At 43.3% G+C, this 6000-nt stretch overlaps 5 non-coding genes across 5 annotated transcripts; all 5 read right to left on the minus strand.

Moving 5' to 3' along the window:
- Positions 1-1009: 1009 nt before the first annotated feature.
- On the minus strand, positions 1010-1128 carry LOC136722809 (5S ribosomal RNA). The gene has a single exon (XR_010806487.1). It is a non-coding gene; the product is annotated as a 5S ribosomal RNA (ribosomal RNA).
- Positions 1129-2194: 1066 nt separating this feature from the next.
- LOC136722745 (5S ribosomal RNA) lies at positions 2195-2313 on the minus strand. The gene has a single exon (XR_010806429.1). It is a non-coding gene; the product is annotated as a 5S ribosomal RNA (ribosomal RNA).
- Positions 2314-3368: 1055 nt separating this feature from the next.
- On the minus strand, positions 3369-3487 carry LOC136722789 (5S ribosomal RNA). Its single transcript, XR_010806469.1, has one exon. It is a non-coding gene; the product is annotated as a 5S ribosomal RNA (ribosomal RNA).
- Positions 3488-4542: 1055 nt separating this feature from the next.
- On the minus strand, positions 4543-4661 carry LOC136722869 (5S ribosomal RNA). Its single transcript, XR_010806532.1, has one exon. It is a non-coding gene; the product is annotated as a 5S ribosomal RNA (ribosomal RNA).
- A 1055-nt stretch (positions 4662-5716) lies between these two features.
- On the minus strand, positions 5717-5835 carry LOC136722812 (5S ribosomal RNA). Its single transcript, XR_010806489.1, has one exon. It is a non-coding gene; the product is annotated as a 5S ribosomal RNA (ribosomal RNA).
- Between the last annotated feature and the right edge of the window lie 165 nt (positions 5836-6000).

The raw sequence follows: 6000 nt of genomic DNA on the forward strand, positions 1-6000 counted from the left end.
GTTTCTGCTGCTCATACTTGCAGTTGAACTGTCTCTCTACTCTAAAGTCCGGGACACACCAGCGCGCCGCAGACAGTCCCTGCTAACACGCCACGTTGTGGCAACGTTGTGCGTTAGCTGGGGTGCCACACCAGACCGGAACTATATATTACAAAACGAACACATTGTCTTGATAAAACAGCTGTAATTGAGTGCCTGACACGCCAGTCAAGCGCAATCTTGAGAAGGTGTGCATTTCAGTAAGGATTTCAATTGACATGCAGTATGAAACTGAAAGGAGGTTGCATCACTATGATGCATAACATTGCATGTATTGTATTTTCAAGTGTGTGCATTCATCCTGTTGTCATTTTGTTTTGAAAGCAGAAGAATCATTCAACAGGTTGCTGAGACAAATGTAAACCAGTAAAACATATGAAGAGAAACAAACCTTGAATATAAGTTCAGTTGTTTAAACATTTGACAAACTATGGTGAGGGGGTTAGAAAACACACAAATCCAGCAGCTCCTGTATTTCAATACACCAGAACCCAATATTATTGGCGAGTCGGGTAGTCCATCTTCACAGTTCGAGGGCAGGCATCATTTCAGTAATTTCATCCCGTTGCATTCACATCCGTGCCTTGAATGAGATTGAATGTGATCTTTGCTCTCAAGTATGTTCCCAAGTTTTACACTTTCGTGCATTGCATGAATGGGAATGGAACCGTGTGTGTTGAATGAGGCTCCTTGTGAGCACTGAACTTTGTCCGGTGGAGTTCTTTTTTGTGTTGCTGTAATTGTGTCATTTCTCGATGAGAAAGATTAGGCAACATTTAGTCACTTCTAGCCATGATGCTCAATTTATTTACGAATGTACCCTAGTTACTAGGGACCGTTTACGTTGGAGAACAAGATCTATTGTATGCCTATGTATTTGGGGAAGTCAAATCTGAAATAATGATGAAATTGCGTGTATCCAAAGTTAAAACTCGTGATTTGTCGCCCTCTGGTGTGTAAAAGATGCAAAAGCTTTCAGCACCAGGTATTCCCAGGCGGTCTCCCATCCAAGTACTGACCAGGAACGAGCCTGCTTGACTTCCGAGATCGGACGAGATCGGGCGTATTCAGGCTAGTATGGCCGTAAGCCAGGAAGGCTGTCCCTGACGCTCTACTTAAAGGGAAGGCAATATCCGTTTCTGCCGTTCATACTTACAGTTGAACTGTCTCTCTACTCTAAAGCCCGGGACACACCAGCGCGCCGCAGACAGTCCCTGCTAACACGCCACGTTGTGGCAACATTGTGGCAACGTTGTGCGTTAGCTGGGGTGCCACACCAGACCGGAACTATATATTACAAAACGAACACATTCTCTTGATAAAACAGCTGTAATTGAGTGCCTGACACGCCAGTCAAGCGCAATCTTGAGAAGGTGTGCATTTCAGTAAGGATTTCAATTGACATGCAGTATGAAACTGAAAGGAGGTTGCATCACTATGATGCATAACATTGCATGTATTGTATTTTCAAGTGTGTGCATTCATCCTGTTGTCATTTTGTTTTGAAAGCAGAAGAATCATTAAACAGGTTGCTGAGACAAATGTAAACCAGTAAAACATATGAAGAGAAACAAACCTTGAATATAAGTTCAGTTGTTTAAACATTTGACAAACTATGGTGAGGGGGTAAGAAAACACACAAATCCAGCAGCTCCTGTATTTCAATACACCAGAACCCAATATTATTGGCGAGTCGGGTAGTCCATCATCACAGTTCGAGGGCAGGCATCATTTCAGTAATTTCACCCCGTTGCATTCACATCCGTGCCTTGAATGAGATTGAATGTGATCTTTGCTATCAAGTATGTTCCCAAGTTTTACACTTTCGTGCTTTGCATGAATGGGAATGGAACCGTGTGTGTTGAATGAGGCTCCTTGTGAGCACTGATCTTTGTCCGGTGGAGTTCCTTTTTGTGTTGCTGTAATTGTGTCATTTCTCGATGAGAAAGATTAGGCAACATTTAGTCAATTCTAGCCATGATGCTCAATTTATTTACGAATGTACCCTAGTTACTAGGGACCGTTTACGTTGGAGAACAAGATCTATTGTATGCCTGTGTATTTGGGGAAGTCAAATCTGAAATAATGATGAAATTGCGTGTATCCAAAGTTAAAACTCGTGATTTGTCGCCCTCTGGTGTGTAAAAGATGCAAAAGCTTACAGCACCTGGTATTCCCAGGCAGTCTCCCATCCAAGTACTGACCAGGCCCGAGCCTGCTTAGCTTCCGAGATCGGACGAGATCGGGCGTATTCAGGCTAGTATGGCCGTAAGCCAGGGAGGCTGTCCCTGACACTCTACTCAAAGGGAAGGCAATATCCGTTTCTGCCGTTCATACTTACAGTTGAACTGTCTCTCTACTCTAAAGCCCGGGACACACCAGCGCGCCGCAGACAGTCCCTGCTAACATGCCACGTTGTGGCAACGTTGTGCGTTAGCTGGGGTGCCACACCAGACCGGAACTATATTTTACAAAACGAACACATTTGTCTTGATAAAACAGCTGTAATTGAATGCCTGACACGCCAGTCAAGCGCAATCTTGAGAAGGTGTGCATTTCAGTAAGGATTTCAATTGACATGCAGTATGAAACTGAAAGGAGGTTGCATCACTATGATGCATAACATTGCATGTATTGTATTTTCAAGTGTGTGCATTCATCCTGTTGTCATTTTGTTTTGAAAGCAGAAGAATCATTCAACAGGTTGCTGAGACAAATGTAAACCAGTAAAACATATGAAGAGAAACAAACCTTGAATATAAGTTCAGTTGTTTAAACATTTGACAAACTATGGTGAGGGGGTAAGAAAACACACAAATCCAGCAGCTCCTGTATTTCAATACACCAGATCCCAATATTATTGGCGAGTCGGGTAGTCCATCATCACAGTTCGAGGGCAGGCATCATTTCAGTAATTTCATCCCGTTGCATTCACATGCGTGCCTTGAATGAGATTGAATGTTATCTTTACTCTCAAGTACGTACCCAAGTTTTACACTTTCGTGGTTTGCATGAATGGGAATGGAACCGTGTGTGTTGAATGATGCTCCTTGTGAGCACTGAACTTTGTCCGGTGGAGTTCCTTTTTTGTTGCTGTAATTGTGTCATTTCTTGATGAGAAAGATTAGGCAACATTTAGTCACTTCTAGCCATGATGCTCAATTTATTGACGAATGTATCCTAGTTACTAGGGACCGTTTACGTTGGAGAACAAGATCTATTGTATGCCTGTGTATTTGGGGATGTCAAATCTGAAATAATGATGAAATTGCGTGTATCCAAAGTTAAAACTCGTGATTTGTCGCCCTCTGGTGTGTAAAAGATGCAAAAGCTTACAGCACCTGGTATTCCAAGGCAGTCTCCCATCCAAGTACTGACCAGGCCCGAGCCTGCTTAACTTCCGAGATCGGACAAGATCGGGCGTATTCAGGCTAGTATGGCCGTAAGCCAGGGAGGCTGTCCCTGACGCTCTACTTAAAGGGAAGGCAATATCCGTTTCTGCCGTTCATACTTACAGTTGAACTGTCTCTCTACTCTAATGCCCGGGACACACCAGCGCGCCGCAGACAGTCCCTGCTAACACGAAACGTTGTGGCAACGTTGTGCGTTAGTTGGGGTGCCACACCAGACCGGAACTATATTTTACAAAACGAACACATTGTCTTGATAATACAGCTGTAATTGAGTGCCTGACACGCCAGTCAAGCGCAATCTTGAGAAGGTGTGCATTTCAGTAAGGATTTCAATTGACATGCAGTATGAAACTGAAAGGAGGTTGCATCACTATGATGCATAACATTGCATGTATTGTATTTTCAAGTGTGTGCATTCATCCTGTTGTCATTTTGTTTTGAAAGCAGAAGAATCATTCAACAGGTTGCTGAGACAAATGTAAACCAGTAAAACATATGAAGAGAAACAAACCTTGAATATAAGTTCAGTTGTTTAAACATTTGACAAACTATGGTGAGGGGGTAAGAAAACACACAAATCCAGCAGCTCCTGTATTTCAATACACCAGAACCCAATATTATTGGCGAGTCGGGTAGTCCATCATCACAGTTCGAGGGCAGGCATCATTTCAGTAATTTCATCCCGTTGCATTCACATCCGTGCCTTGAATGAGATTGAATGTGATCTTTGCTCTCAAGTATGTTCCCAAGTTTTACACTTTCGTACTTTGCATGAATGGGAATGGAACCGTGTGTGTTGAATGAGGCTCCTTGTGAGCACTGAACTTTGTCCGGTGGAGTTCCTTTTTGTGTTGCTGTAATTGTGTCATTTCTTGATGAGAAAGATTAGGCAACATTTAGTCAATTCTAGCCATGATGCTCAAATTATTTACGAATGTACCCTAGTTACTAGGGACCGTTTACGTTGGAGAACAAGATCTATTGTATGCCTGTGTATTTGGGGAAGTCAAATCTGAAATAATGATGAAATTGCGTGTATCCAAAGTTAAAACTCGTGATTTGTCGCCCTCTGGTGTGTAAAAGATGCAAAAGCTTACAGCACCTGGTATTCCCAGGCAGTCTCCCATCCAAGTACTGACCAGGCCCGAGCCTGCTTAACTTCCGAGATCGGACGAGATCGGGCGTATTCAGGCTAGTATGGCCGTAAGCCAGGGAGGCTGTCCCTGACGCTCTACTTAAAGGGAAGGCAATATCCGTTTCTGCCGTTCATACTTACAGTTGAACTGTCTCTCTACTCTAAAGCCCGGGACACACCAGCGCGCCGCAGACAGTCCCTGCTAACACGAAACGTTGTGGCAACGTTGTGCGTTAGCTGGGGTGCCACACCAGACCGGAACTATATTTTACAAAACGAACACATTGTCTTGATAATACAGCTGTAATTGAGTGCCTGACACGCCAGTCAAGCGCAATCTTGAGAAGGTGTGCATTTCAGTAAGGATTTCAATTGACATGCAGTATGAAACTGAAAGGAGGTTGCATCACTATGATGCATAACATTGCATGTATTGTATTTTCAAGTGTGTGCATTCATCCTGTTGTCATTTTGTTTTGAAAGCAGAAGAATCATTCAACAGGTTGCTGAGACAAATGTAAACCAGTAAAACATATGAAGAGAAACAAACCTTGAATATAAGTTCAGTTGTTTAAACATTTGACAAACTATGGTGAGGGGGTAAGAAAACACACAAATCCAGCAGCTCCTGTATTTCAATACACCAGAACCCAATATTATTGGCGAGTCGGGTAGTCCATCATCACAGTTCGAGGGCAGGCATCATTTCAGTAATTTCATCCCGTTGCATTCACATCCGTGCCTTGAATGAGATTGAATGTGATCTTTGCTCTCAAGTATGTTCCCAAGTTTTACACTTTCGTGCTTTGCATGAATGGGAATGGAACCGTGTGTGTTGAATGAGGCTCCTTGTGAGCACTGAACTTTGTCCGGTGGAGTTCCTTTTTGTGTTGCTGTAATTGTGTCATTTCTTGATGAGAAAGATTAGGCAACATTTAGTCACTTCTAGCCATGATGCTCAATTTATTTACGAATGTACCCTAGTTACTAGGGACCGTTTACGTTGGAGAACAAAATGTATTGTATGCCTGTGTATTTGGGGAAGTCAAATCTGAAATAATGATGAAATTGTGTGTATCCAAAGTTAAAAATCGTGATTTGTCACCCTCTGGTGTGTCAAAGGTGCAAAAGCTTAAAGCACCTGGTATTCCCAGGCGGTCTCCTATTCAAGTACTGACCAGGCCCGAGCCTGCTTGGCTTCCGAGATCGGACGAGATCAGGCGTATTCAGGCTAGTATGGCCGTAAGCAAGTGAGACTTTCCCTGACGCTCTACTTAAAGGGAAGGCAATATCCGTTTCTGCCGTTCATACTTACAGTTGAACTGTCTCTCTACTCTAAAGCCCGGGACATACCAGCGTGTCGCAGAAAGTCCCTGCTAACACGCCACGTTGTGGCAACGTTGTGGCAAAGTT

The sequence above is a fragment of the Amia ocellicauda genome, unplaced genomic scaffold, assembly GCF_036373705.1.
Source record: "Amia ocellicauda isolate fAmiCal2 unplaced genomic scaffold, fAmiCal2.hap1 HAP1_SCAFFOLD_146, whole genome shotgun sequence".
Lineage (NCBI taxonomy): Eukaryota > Metazoa > Chordata > Actinopteri > Amiiformes > Amiidae > Amia > Amia ocellicauda.